Below are 15,311 nucleotides of genomic sequence, written 5' to 3'. Positions count from 1 at the left end.
CTCCTAGTGCACCTAGGAGAGATCAAAGATGTATTTGGTGTAATATATCCTTCCTTAATTAAATCCTTTAGGAATCTGCACAACAAGGCATTCATCCCTAATATCATTTTCTAGGAAAACATTCCTTTATCCCCATGGCAACTTGTCATCACAGAACCTTGCCATGCATTTAGCATAAATCACAAGCACTTGGAACAATCATCCAAACAACAAACTAACAACCAGTTGAATGTAAAAGCATTTAGGATGTTGTTAGATCAACCAACAAAAAACCAAGTGTATTCTTGCCAAACAATGCAAGAATAGTCGCGATAACATTTCCATCGCATATATGCTCTTCCCCTTGGGATCAAAGAGCGATTCTATGTAAAATTTACTTAACACTTGTATGCCTAAATTTTTTAATATCATGATTATGCCATTCATAACCCCTAACCAATTCTTCCTTGTAATTGATCTATCAACGAATAAGCCATATGCAACTAGGTGCAATTAACTTTCCTTAATACGTGCACTTTGCAAGCTCGATCTTTTGAATACGTGAGATAAAATTTATCCCTTCTGATGACCTAAACTCGTGCATCATAATATGGGGCCTAACGTATCTCATACAAGAATCAAGACAAGTATCTATCAATTTGGAAATACATTACTTACGACTGGAACCGCAATTGGATTGACGGTGATGCCTTTGCCCAAAGCTTCGTTGTTGGTTATGGGATTGCCATCCACACGTGTCATTCTTCACTTGGGGGCCATCATCCGCAAGTAGACTCAAGAGATCAAGAAGGTGGAATCGATTCAAGATGGGAGAGTGTAGGAGGGAATTGTGCAGCCTCTCGAGGTAACTCTTCTCTCTCTCTCTCTCTCTCTCTCTCTCTCTCTCTCTCTCTCTCTCTCTCAAGATCTCTCTCACGATCTTTTGGAGAGTATCCTTCTCTCTACCTCTCTCTCGCAGCCTCTCGGGGTCTCCTTATGCTCCCTTGTGCCTCCCCATGCCTCATATTTATAGTGAATTAGAGAAGAGGCTTATGGTTGAGAAGAGGAACTCTTTATAGAGGGGGATCTTGGAAAAATCAGTGATCTGATGCTCAGATCATAAATCTGATGGTTCCATTGGCTCCAAAAGGGGACTAAAACTCTAAGACACTTGGTTAGAAAGCTCTTAGTTCACTCCTTCTTTTCTCTATTCAAAGTATTGTTTTCTGTCTGTAGATTGTGATCACGGCGCGCGCGATTTTGCAAATCTCTCTCTTTATTTTTCCTTTTGATAAAATCTCCAAAACTAACTAAAATATCACTTGTCTTTTCTTTTACATCCAGTTTTAGAAATCTCCATATCTTTTTAAGATAATATCTAAAATATACTAGTTATGCTCAAAATCTAATATTTTTTTACCATCCAAACTATACACATTAATACTTGTGATTAATATAGCTCATAAGTCTCGTTCATGTTATAACTTATGTGAAGGGTGGCTACGATCCTTGTCAATTTGAGAAAAATATCAGATTTACTACTCTCGAATTTTCTAAATAAAATATTTTTAATTAAATAAAAAATTTTAATTATTAACATTAGTTAGTTTTTTACCTTAGTTAGTCTTTAGTTAGTAATCTTACTAACTTATTAATTTACTAACTAACTTTTGAACTAACCAACTAACTTTTATTGTGTGGAAATATTACACAGACCATGCTCTAGGTGCTTGCTTCAGCCCATAGAGTGTCTTATTTAACCTACACACATATGTGGGATGCTCTAAATCCTCATAACCTGCTGGTTGCTCCATATACACTTCTTCTTTCAATTCACCATGCAAGAAGGCATTCTTAACATCCATTTGCTACAAACTCCAACCTTTGGCTGCTGCCACGACAATCGCGCACCTAATAGTTGCCATCCTAGCAACTGGATTGAATGCCTCTTCATAATCTATGCCATATGTTTGAGCATAACCTTTTGCAACCAGCCTAGCCTTATACCTGCTAATTGAACCATCTTCATTATGCTTGACTTTGTAAACCCACTTATAACCAATATCTTTCTTACCCTTAGGCAAGGATACCAAATCCCAAGTTTTATTGACTTCTAATGCAACCATCTCCTCATCCATTGTTGCATCCCAATGAGCATGACCAACAACATCCTCAAAACAAGTGGGCTCAACATTCTCGACTAGTTTCACCATATAAGCATAATGGTGAGCTGCATAACCTTCAAAGCCAAATATTTTAACAGGGTATCTGACCCTGCTAGACCTGCATACCACTGGATCACCCAATGGAGCCTTTACATTACTATGAGCTCTCTGTACACTTGGTGTCCTAACTGAAGGAGCTCATCATCCAAACTCTCTGAACCACTAGAATCCCCATCAAATCCCAAATAACTAGTAGATACATCATTACCATCCAACACTTTCTTCTTTCCTTTGTCTTTGCTTGCAACAGTTATAGATACACCTGAAGATGTGGGGCTACTCCTTAGTCTCCCAGACCAAGAGCTCATTATAGGGTGTAGTACCGGATGATGTTTCTGGTCCACTAAGACTTCGCGATTCTTGCTTTTCTTTCTGCAGATAGCTATCATGATCATCATCATCATCTAATACATCACTAGAGGTGCATACCAACTGTTCATCTCATAAAAAATAATATCCCTGATCACTCTGAACTCACCTGTGACAGGGTTATAACAATGATACTCTTTCTGCTCTAAAGAGTATCCAATAAAAATACATTTTTCAGCCTTTGGATCAAGCTTTTTCTGTAGCTCATCTAGCACATGAACATATGCAATGCAGCCAAATACCTTCAAGTGTGATACATCGGGCTTCTTGTTAATAAAGCATTCTTTGGGAGTCATCCCATGAACTACAACTGTGGGGGTTCTGTTCATAATATAGAGAGCAATATGGATGCTTCAGAAAAAAAAAATTTAAGCATATTCTTTTCAGCCATTAATGCCAGTGCAACTTTTGCAATATGCATATTTTTTCTTTCTACAACCCCATTTTGCTAAGGGGTATACTTGCAAGTAAATTGCCTCTTTATCCCATGAGTTCTCAAGAAGCCACTAAACTCATTAGAGAGGTACTCTCCCCCTACATTTGATCTCAAGCACTTCACTTTCAAGCCTATTTCTGTTTCAACAGCTGCCTTGAAAGATTTGAAGTGCTCAAATATATCACTCTTTTCCTTCATGAAATATACCCATAGCTTCCTTGAACAGTCATCGATAAATGTGACAAAGTATTTGCTACCACCAAGAGATACATTCTGTGTAGGCCCCCAAACATCTGTATGCACTACATTAAGTACTTTTCTGCTCAATTCTCTATCATGCAAGAAGGGTTGTCTTGTCTGCTTACCAAACTCGCATGCTTCATAGACTTTATGAAATTCTGCAACTCTAAAGGAAGGCAACCCTATAACCAATCCTCTGGATTGCATTAATTTCAGCCTTTGTACATTTGCATGTCTAATACGTTTATGCCATATTTCAATGTTTGTAACCACTCCTTTTCCTTTAGCATACATAGCACCATCCATTGCAAGAATTCCAGCATCTAAAGTGAATATGCGGCCAACTCTAAGTCCTTTTGTGACCAACCTGCACTTATCATTAAAGTCTTCTACAAAACAACCTTTTGCATTGAATCAGACTTGCAACCCTTGCTCTACCATTTGGACAATAGACAATAGATTCTTCGTGATTGAAGGCACATATAATACATTTGTTAGACTCTTTATCTGGCCATCATGCAAGGACAAGGGAACCTTTTCAATGTGTGAAATTGGGTGGCATGAATCATCACCCATCTGCACATAATCTAGATTTTGTAAGTCCTACATCTCTCTAAACCATTCAACATGACTGGTCATATGATTAGATGCACCTGAATCCACATATCATACATCATCATGTGTCCCCTTTCCTGTAACTGCATTCATCATGTGCTGCATAACAAACAAACGCTCATTTTTGTCTTCATTCTTTCGTGAAGACGATGCATAGATTCCTTACTGCAATTTACCACTGCGAATATCATCCTTCTTAGCATAACAATGGGGTAAACAATAATAGAATTTCTAGAACCTCTATTCTGCTATCCACCTCTTCCTCTAGAGCTCCCCTACCTCTAAAGTTTCCTCGGTCTCCTGAAACTTGCATTTCACTAGGTTGCTGATTGGACCTGTTTTCTTGGTTATCACCAGCACGTCCCATACCACGGCCTCTCAAAGAGGATCTATCATGTCTTCTTCCTGAACTTGAGTAAAATGCTTGGACCCATTCCCCATTTATTTCAGACGAGTCACCCTGCATATTGATCTCTTTGGTAATCATGAGAGAGACCAACTCATCAAAATCTGGAAATGCCTTCCATATGTATATTGAAGTAACAAATGATTTCTATGCTTTCTCATTATTGAGTCCACTCAAAGTAGATGAAACCAAATCATCATCATCAGGCATTGCATCAATCGTTGCTAAAGCATATGTAATGCTCCTCACCTTCAACACATACTCATTGATAGACATTTTCCCTTTCTTCAATGTATTCAACTCTTGCTTGAGTTGAATCTTCCGTACCTTTGTATTTACTGAAAACATGTTCTCAAAAATTGTCCAAGCTACATATGAAGTTTCTTCATTCCTAATATGTCCCAGCATAATATTATCAATGACTGCAAATAGCTAGTACATCACCTTTTTGTCTTTTGCATTCCATTCTTTCCATGCCTTTAATTCATATGTAGTCGGAGGGATACCTAGCTCTGGCTCATTTGCTTCACCTGAAACAAACTCATAAAGGCCCTTTCCAATGAGGAAGTTAGTCACATGGAACTTCCATGAAGGGTAGTTGTTCTTGTCGAGCTTCTCAATAATGGGATTTCCACTGTTCTTTGCCATTATCACAAAAAAGGATACAACACAACAAGCTAGTCTCATGCAGCCTTTCACAACAAGTGCACAACAACGCACCAAGCAATCTTTTTCATTGATTGCTCAATGGTACATGTAATCTGCAACCTTTTTGCAGATAAACCTTATGTTTGCTTCTTGGAAAACACCTCAAAAATTACAGATTTGAAATTTGTAACCTATGCACCCACTTTCAGTCAATACAATCGAAATCATAATATACCTTGAAATTGCTATCCATAACCTAAGGCTCTAAAACGGGGCCTAAAACAGTCTCAGATGCCCAAAAAAACTGCGAGAAAATCCTAAAGGGCTAATATGTAGAGTATACAGTGCTCTACTTGCACACCAAATCTCACTGCAATCTGAGATTTTCACTTTATCCTGCTTCCGGTGCCTCCATAGGCACTATCCAAGAGAGAGAGTGGAAGAATGGGAGAGCTTCTTACCCGTTGCTTGCTTGCTCGAACATTGCTTCTTCTCTTTCACTTCAGCTGAGCTTGCAATCTTAACATTGTGCACTACTCACAGAGGAAGAAATAAGAAATTCAAACTCAACAAAGATTTAAAGATAGTAAAATAACCATAGTTTGACTTTAATGAATGAATTACATGTAGTCCAATTCACCCATAGCTTGTTAGATGGCCCTATCCCTACCTAATGTCTCTTCTTTAAATGCCATCAACTACCTCAAATAGATAGATGCATGAATCCCTTGCATAAACCTTGAGTGGATACCTCATCTCTACTACAAGGGCTAAATAAGGCTCCCCTTAGCTCCACTCATGGTAGTTCTTCCCCCCTATGGTGGTCTTTGCTATTTGCTTGGTGGCTCCTCCTCTCTCTACTTATAGTGTTCCCAATGATGTGGAGAGTGGGATGTAAGGATTTGTAGGGAGAGAGTAGGGAAAGAAGCAACTAGAGAGGCAGTAAGAAGGATAGAGATATTGATGGTGTTGGCAATGATTATGCTTATTTTTTTGTAAGGCCTCTTGTGTTGAGCTTAAGCCAAACCTTTCTACTCCATGCATGAACAAGGATAAAGTAGGTTCTATGGGGAGGATGATGATGCTGGGAAAAAGCATGGCTACCTCACCTTGAAGCAATCATGTTGTTGGCGGCTATTTACTTGTGGATAGTAGTAGAGGATAAAGTGTGGGTTGTTTTGGCACCTTGCTTTAGTATAAATCAATAGTAAAGAGGATATGGTTTTAGCAAGAAGAGTAGCCTATTTCCCTTGTAATGATTGTGGAAATCAAGATGTCTTCTCATAGACCAACACAAATTGTGGCATGTTTGTAACAACTCTTGCTCATGATATTGGTAATTGTAGCTTGTTTGTGCCCTTGTTGGTAGTGTGGATCAGCAAAGAGTGTGGACAATAAGAACCTTGGTTGTGGTTTTTATTAATCAACTTGCCTGAGAGCTAGGATACTTTAGGACTACCATTAGTAACTCCGCACTTGGAGGTGGCCTTACACATGCTAATGTTGAGAGAAATTTGCTCATTGAGGAGATGAATAGAAAGAACAATGCAGGTTCAAAGTTCCAATATAGTTGTGGTGAGAGGAAGCTCAAATGCTAGGGGGAACTCTTATGAGATAGATGAATCAAGAAGCGGATGTAGAATGCTACTTCTATAACAACAAGGGATACATAAAAAAAGATTGCTACCAATGGAAGAACGAGCAAAAGGCCAAGAAGATAAATGAGGATGATAGGAAAAAGAAAAGAAAATTAAAAATTGAGGATATTAATATGTATGCCAGTGATGATGGTGATGTCTTATTTGTATCCTCTTTGGTGACCATTCTTGGTTGCCATGGATAATGGTATATCTTAGAATTGGCTTATGAATTTTGGAGCATCATTTTATGTTACTTCACATAGGGAATGATTCTATTCTAATGATGTTAGAAAGAGAGGATGTGTCTACCTTGGTAATAATTATGCATATAGCATTGTTGGCATTAGGGATGTACACTTGTCATGGCTAAATAGTTGTTCTTTTATCTTGCAAAATGTAGGACATATTTTAGATTTGACAAAATATTTGATTAGTATAGGAAAACTTGATGATTGTGGTTATAGAGTGGTCTTTAGTGATCATATGTGTGGAAGATTTACAAGGGATCTCTTGTTATGGGAAAAGGGATGAAATCTAGTACTTTGTATCCTTTGCATGTTTCTGACGTTAAAGTTCATGATGTGGTCCTTTCTTTATGGCATCACCATTTGGGGTATATGCCAGCCACTAGAATGAAAAATTTATGCCATTTAAACTATCTTTCTTTTCTAAAAATTTCTAATCTCACTTTTTTTGAGCATTGTCTCTTTGGAAAGGATATGAAAATATCGCATAAGAGAGGTACTGGGAATAGAATATAAAAATATATTGATCAGGTTCATAGTGATCTATGCGGGAAAATTTCCACGATTTCATTGGGTGGAACATTGTACAAGGAAGGTTTGGGCTTACCCTATTTACAAAGTAGAGTGATGTGTTGGATGCGTTTTAAAAGTTATTGGCATCTACAAAGAATCGGTCAGGCAAGAAGCTTAGGTACTTGAGGACTGATAATGGTGCACCTTGCATTCCTTTGCAAGCTTTTGTGCAAGCCATAGTATCAACAAAGAGTTCATAACTCCTGAGAATCCCACTCAAAATGCTGTGGTTGAAAATATAAACAAGACCATTCAAGAAAGGTCCATAGTATACTCTAGACCAATTATTATCTATATGGATGCTGCCCCAAAATCACAAGATAACTACATGAATCCTGCACAAAAAAATGATATTCATCCCTAATATCTCCAATAGCACGGGTACATTCGAACAAGCTGCATAAAGATCCCCTAATGAATTGCTTGTTGCTCGCATGCGCCATCCCAGATCTTCATCAATTAGCCAACCTTCATTCTCATACAAGCTACATGCCATAACATTTATTTTTAGAACCATGATCCAAGAGAGCTATGCAAGGTGTCTCTATTTTGCCCACTTTAACAATTATCTCTGTTGTAGCATGAGCCCAATGCGTTCGTGAATAATGACTGCTTGGAATAAAATGAGTATCTTCTTCTTCATGTACTTGTTGATGGACATCCCCATTATACATAGCCTTCTCTCTATGCTTACAGTTGCCCATAAGACCAATTTTAGCCAAAGCTTGTTGTCTACACTCCCATTTAACCCATTTTCAACATCAACCTGCTCCAAATCGGCATTACATGCATCATCATATTCCTTATGAAGTTGTTTCTCTATGTCTTTGTTAACCTACATCAATGCTTGCAAAACTTCACCACATCAAACTTTCTTTTTCATTTCAGCTTATCAATGATTGCATCATGAAATTCACGCATTGCAATTCCAAGAACTTCGCAAAGTGTGAATTCCACTCTACTGCCAAGTATGCGATATTCCAAGACTTTTTTAAGGTTTGTGGCAGTCTCAAGATCCGATTGCAACTTGTAATCGGGCTGCTTGCCCCTTTTCTTCCCTTCTTGTTTCTTCTCTTGAGATGCATCCTCCATAACATACTTAGGTATGGCTTTTTCAACCTCTTTCTACTGCTCCATTTTACTTTGTGTTATGCATTTAGATGGACCTAAAGAGGAAGGACTAGCAGTGTCCTCATCTCTTATTCTCTTTTCTTCCAAAGAGCTTCTTGATTATGAACCTCAGTGAAATAAGCATAGGTTTAAAATTTATCCATTGGTGCACTCCATCCTGTTCTTCCTCATATACTCTGACTTGCATCAGCCAATACAAACTTTGTTATTTTTCCCTTTTCCATGCAATCTAATGCTTGCATCCAAACACAATATTTTGCTTCAATCATACTTCCTTTTCGAGCTTCATCGGTCCTTTCAATTCTCAACCCATATGTGGTTGCATCTATAGCAAGAAATGTTGTACTTGTAGCCATATCTTCCAACCTCTTCTGGATGACACCATTTCCAAAGTTTGACTCTATTGGAAGACCAGTTTTTGTTGCATGTATTTTTCCATCTTTCCAAAAGACTAACCTTTTTGCTTCCGCTTCACGGTAAGTTGTACAATCTCGCTTTTCATGCTAAATACTATCACAGCAAATACATCTTCTCTTGTATCCTTCTCTATACAGTCTTTGGGCTATTGCCCGACCCTTCTCTTCAACCTTGATATCCAAAATTTTGACCTTTGCATAGATTTCTATCAAATTCAGTCTCAAATCACACATGTCTTTGATTAATTCATCCACAACATCACCTTTAAGATTCGGAACAACATGTAGAGCTGGTTGTTCCGCCATAGCTATACGTGCCTTGACTCCAATTTTAGCCCCCTTCTAAGCACTGGCAGGAGTGGTGCCTGTACCCTATCTTAATTTCATATGCTCTCTCTTTACCAACATATGCACTACTTCAGTTACATTAGCCCAATCTGATTTCAGCCTTGTTTCAGAAGAGGCATATTCTAAACGATCAGTTAGCTTCGCCTACAAGACAGAATTTGTATCCTTCAGAAACAAATTAGTTTTCTAACTCTCCAATTATTGCTGCTCATCGGCATCCAACTTACCGACATTCAAATTCACAGAGCAAAGCTGTAGTAGCCAACCCTTTATTGGGCTTTTCAATCCAAACTATAAATTTCTTTTTAGTTACTAATCCTGCATCTTCCAAGAAAAACTCTTCTCTCAAAGCTTTCTTGAAAGCTTCCCAATCAGCATCTCTTCTATGTAGCTCATCAGTCCGATCATGCAAGGCATGCATGGCCAAATGGGAGAAATATTGTCTCCATACATACTACAGTACCCCATGAAACAACATCTAGTCTAGATAAATACTAGCATAGAGGAAGGCCGAAACATTTTGACCTTTAAACTGCTTCAATTCTTGCCCCATTGTGCTTGGAATGCATTCACAGTTAGGGATTCAATCTAGTCTGGACAAATACTATTGCTGTTGTTGTTGCTACAACAAAGCAATCATTTATTGTAAAGCATCACCACCACTTGATCCAACAGAATCCCCCATCTTTACACACCTCTGCTACCGACTCTCATGTTGGGTTCACCATTGTCGAAGCATTTGGGGTCGAAAGTCTACCGCAGAGGTAAGAGACAGTAGGGTGAAGGGAGATTCAAGGAGAGGAGTAGACGGAAGAGAAGGGGTTGAAAGAAATAGAATATGTAGAAGAATACTTACAGAGGTGAAGCCTGTCAATTTATTTCTGTATTATGAGAAGATAAATCTATTGTAGACAAAAACGTGCATAAAATAATACCTTTATCTATGCTGCTCAAATCGCCAATCTGATGCTTCCATTGGCTCCAAAAGGGGGATAAAATGCCAGTACCACTGACTAGAATTCTCCCAGATCACTCATTTTTCATCTCTCACTTTAGAGTATTGTTCACTACTTGAAAACTACGATTGCATGTCGTGTGATTTTGCCAATCCTTCTTTTTACATAAAATCCTCCAAAATGGCTAAAAGCTACATGCTTTCTTTTACATGTCATCCTAATCTAGAAGTTGTCTACAGTTTTATGGATTTTTACAAGAGATAATATCTAAAATATCAAAAATTGGCTAAACTTGTCCAAGAATCTAATATTTTTGAACCATGGTCACTAACACTAATGTCTTAAATGGCATAAGCTCTCTAGATCAATAAGAAAGATGCACTCTAGAGTTTTTCACACTGTGTGTGTGTAGTGGCACAATAGCGTGGTGGTGCTTCCTGTTAGATATGATCAATGCCCCACCCTCATTAGGTACTACCAATGATCCATGGTGCTCAAAGTTGTAAGGCCCCCATTATGAGGAGAAGCCAAGTGTGAGCCCGGACATTGGTGGAGTCCTGACTTGTATATCAGATGAGGTCTATGTGACCGGATGGCAAAAAGGTGACCATTGTGGGTCTAATCTTTGGGTTAGACGGAGTGGTTAAGCTGGTAGCAACTCGAGGCACATTGCATTGAGTTGCGTGGTAAGGGAGTTAAAAGGGGCCCCTATTGTGGGGTCCGGGGGCCGCGGAAGCGGCCCCTGGCTGGGGGGTCCCAGGGGGGCCAGCGGCCCCCCTGGCGGGGGTCCGGGGGCAGCGCCCCCGGCCCGATGGTAAAGGGAATATTCCCTGGAATATTCCCTGGCCGACTAGTGGAGGCTCATATGGTAGGTCGGTCAGCAGGCCGACCTAACGACCTTCGCGGGCTATAAAAGCTAAACCCCTTCGCAGCCATCACACACTCATCTTTCACCCAGTCAGAGTTGTTGTTCCAGCTAGCCTTAAGCTCTTCACCTATCTTCTGTCTAGATCGCCATCTAAGCTTCACTCAGTGGAAGCGCACGGGTGGACAGAGCCATCTTTGTATCAGTTGTTTGGAGTTAAAGAATTTACTGATTCTCCTCTTATCTGTTGTGTACTCTCTATCTCTTTCTCAGATTCTGTTCGCTGCGCCGTGTAATATTTTACATGGTATCAGAGCCCAGGGGGCTCTAGAGATCGGAGAGCGTGCAAGAGGCAAAGGCTTCAACAGCAAAGAGAAACGATGTCGACTCCGGGAAGCAGTTCTGGCGCATCAGGAAGCGGTGCAGGAGGTGGTGCTGCTGTACCGGCTATTCAAACACTGAGGATTCGTCCACCAACCTTCAGCGAAGGCAAGTTAGATGGTACAAACTACACCTTGTGGAAGTTCAAAATTACTACTATCCTTGATTCTTATGAGCTTCTGGAGACTGTGCTGGGGACTGACGCAGAACCACAGCCTACCCCCGACCCATCAAATCCTAGTGTGATGATTCCTCCGAATGCAGATCTTCTACGAGCTTGGAAACGAAGGAATGCAGATGCATTGTGTGCCTTAGTTACAAGCTGTTCTGACAGTGTTTTGACTCTGATTCAGCATACAACCAAAGCGTCAGAGGCTTGGAATGTACTAAGGAGTCAGTATGAAACACGAAACCAAACAAGGATTCAAAACTTGGAGAATCAACTAGCAGCGGAGAAGTTTGCTGAAGGAGAGACGGTTGAAGCATTCATCACTCGGATTAAGAATCTGCGCGACCAGATGGCTGGCGCTGGGATACAAAAGACTAGCGAAGAGCTAGCTCGGAGGTGTCTTCGGATTTGTCCACAAAAGTTTGATGGACTAGTAACTGCCCTTAATACTCAGGTGAGACCTCAAGCTTTGACTTTTGAGGAGTTTTGTGCATTATTAATGGAGGAGGAGTTGAGGCTGAAAGCCCGAGAAGGAAGCAACAATGGAGATGCTGCATTCTCTGCCAATGCAAAAGGCAAAGGTGTTTCCTCCACCAAAAATGATGGTGACAAAAAGAAAAAGGGCGGCAAGAAGAAGTTTCAAGGAGAGTGCTTCTACTGTAAGAAGAAAGGACATGCAATTGCAGATTGTCGTGTCAAGAAGGCAGATGAAAAGAATGGTACCCTTAAAACTAAAGGGAAAGAGACAGCCAATACGGCTGAAGCAGAGTTGGAATTATTCATGGCGACCATTGAGGAAGTGTGCTCCTCGGCGCAAGAAGAATCTACCACTGACTCTTGGGTGTTGGATAGTGGGGCCTCCCGTCACATGACCAACAAGAAAGGTCTATACAGTTCTATGCAGCCTCTACAAGAATCCATCACTGTGACGGTTGGAAATGATGCTAAATGCCCTGCTGCGGGCACAGGTACTATTTCTTTTGTTGCTGCAAATGGTGAAGTCAAAAAGCTTTCAAATGTGTTGTATGTTCCCGAAATCAGGAGAAATCTCTTATCAGTTGCTGCCATAACTGATCTTGGTCATGAAGTGAGGTTCAAGAAGACAGGTGCAGAAATTATTGATAGTGCTGGCACAATTGTTGGCAAAGGAGAAAGAAGGAACAACCTGTATGAGCTAAGTGCTCTTACAGCCACCGCTGGAGTGGGCACAAGTAAGCTTTGGCATGAAAGGTTTGGACACATCGGATTTGCAGTATTGAAGGAGATGCAAAAGCAAGGTATGGTTGCTCACCTACCTACAATAACTGAATTGAAGGAACCATGTGAAGCTTGTATGATGGGCAAGCAACAGAGAAAGGCATTTCCACAAGAAAGCAAGAATAGAGCACATGCTCCTCTAGAGTTGGTGCATGCTGACTTGTGTGGTAAGATGCCTACACAGGCCTTGGGGGGATCTTCTTATTTTATGTTGATTGTCGACGACTACAGTAGGAAGATGTGGGTGTACTTCCTTCGTGATAAGGCTCAAGCTTTTGGTAAGTTTAAAGAATGGCTAATACTTGTTGAGAATGAAACAGGGAAAAGTGTGAAGAAATTTAGAACAGATGGTGGTGGTGAGTTCAACTCAAAGGAGTTTGAAGGCTTTTGCAAGAGCAAAGGGATCAAGCGTCAATTGACGACGCCTCACACACCTCAGCAGAATGGTGTTGTGGAACGCAGGAATCGTACCATTGTGGAGATGGCAAGATGCATGCTAAAGGGCAAGGGATTGCCTAACCATTTTTGGGCTGAAGCTGTTAATACTGCAGTCTACATTCTAAATCGGAGCTACACAAAGGCTCTCAAGGGAAAAACACCTCATGAGGCTTACACTGGTAAGAAACCATCTGTTTCACATTTCAGAATTTTTGGATGTGAATGTTATGCACATGTTCCAGATGAGAAGAGAAACAAGTTACAACCAAAAAGCAGAAAATGTATCTTCTTGGGTTATAGTGATGAGCAGAAGGCTTACAAGTTATATGACCAAGAGGCAAAGAAGATCATCGCGAGCCGTGATGTGGTGTTCAAGGAGGAGCCGCATACAGTGGAGGAGGAGAAGGCAAGGTCTTCCACTTTATCATCAAGCGAAGAAGTAGTCCACTATGAACCTGTCCCGAGAGCTATCCCTATCCTTAAGGAGGAGGAAGCATCATCTTCAGATGATGAGGAAAAAGTTCACCAACCTGACATCACCCCACCGGAAAAGTCATTGCCGCGCTGGGTGAAGCAGCTCTATGACCACAATAATCCTAGGCCTGCATCTGTTGAGGAGAAGGCAGACGGACCAAGGAGGTCTCAGAGAATAGAGGAGCAAAGGAGGGCTTCTGCTCACATAGTCAACATGGCCTTGATGGTTGAGATTATGAGAGAAGTAAAGGAGCCAACTGACTTAGAAGAAGCACTTGCAGATCCATCATGGAAGGCTGCTATGCAGGCGGAGTATGACAGCATAATGAAGAATGACACTTGGGAGCTAGTGGATCGGCCAGCAAAGCGGAAGATTATTGGCACCAAGTGGATCTGGAAGGTAAAGTACAAGGCTGATGGTACCTTAGAAAAGTACAAAGCTAGACTGGTTGCCCAAGGATTTTCACAAGTTGAAGGGTTTGATTTTCAAGAGTCATTTGCCCCAACTGCCAGAATGACCACTATTCGCACGGTACTTGCAGTGGCTGCCCACAAGAAGTGGCCAGTGTACCAAATGGATGTTAAGTCAGCGTTCTTAAATGGTGACCTCAAGGAGGAGGTGTACGTGGCTCAGCCACCAGGGTTTGAGGCCCCCCATTCTGAGAACAAAGTGTGTAAACTGAAGAAGGCATTGTATGGGCTGAAACAAGCCCCCAGAGCATGGTACCAGCGGATAGATAGGTTCTTTTTAAACCTAAACTTCAAAAGATGTGCCTCAGATGCTAACTTGTATGTTTACAGGGATGGTAAAAAGTCTGCAGTGATTGTCCTATATGTGGACGACCTTCTTATTACAGGTGACTATGAAGATATGATCAACCAAACTCGAAAGGCTTTGAGTTTTGAGTTTGAAATGACAGACTTGGGCTTGCTGCACTATTGTTTGGGGATTGAAGTCTGGCAAGAGCCAGGAAAGATCTTCATCTCTCAGAAGAAGTATGCATGGGAGATCTTGAAGGCATTTGGTATGACCGAGTGCAAGGAGATAGCTACACCTATGGAGGTGAATGTAAAGTTATCCGTTGAGGATACATCAGCACTAGCAGACATTGGGAGGTATAGGAGGTTGGTCGGCAGTCTAATCTACTTGTGTAACACCAGACCAGATATCAGTTTTGCTGTTGGTGTTTTGAGCAGGTTCTCAAACAAACCTCATGAGAGTCATTGGAAGGCTGGGATGCGGGTGCTCAGATACTTGAAGAAAACTCTTGACTATGGTATCACATACAGTTTCGGAACTTCTCTTGTGGGGAACTGTGACTCAGATTGGGCAGGAGACATTGATTCCAGGAAGTCAGTTTCTGGTTATTGTTTCTCTTTGGGTTCAGGAATTTTCTCTTGGATTAGTAAGAAGCAACCAACAGTGGCATTGTCTTCTACCGAAGCAGAGTACAAGGCAGCTTGTTTTGCTGCATGTGAGGCCGTATGGTTGAGAAGGAT

Source organism: Lygodium microphyllum, chromosome 18 (assembly GCF_053477565.2).
Source record: "Lygodium microphyllum isolate KBCC chromosome 18, Lygodium_microphyllum_v1.1.10, whole genome shotgun sequence".
Taxonomy (NCBI): Eukaryota; Viridiplantae; Streptophyta; class Polypodiopsida; order Schizaeales; family Lygodiaceae; genus Lygodium; species Lygodium microphyllum.
This window is presented reverse-complemented; position numbering follows the sequence as displayed.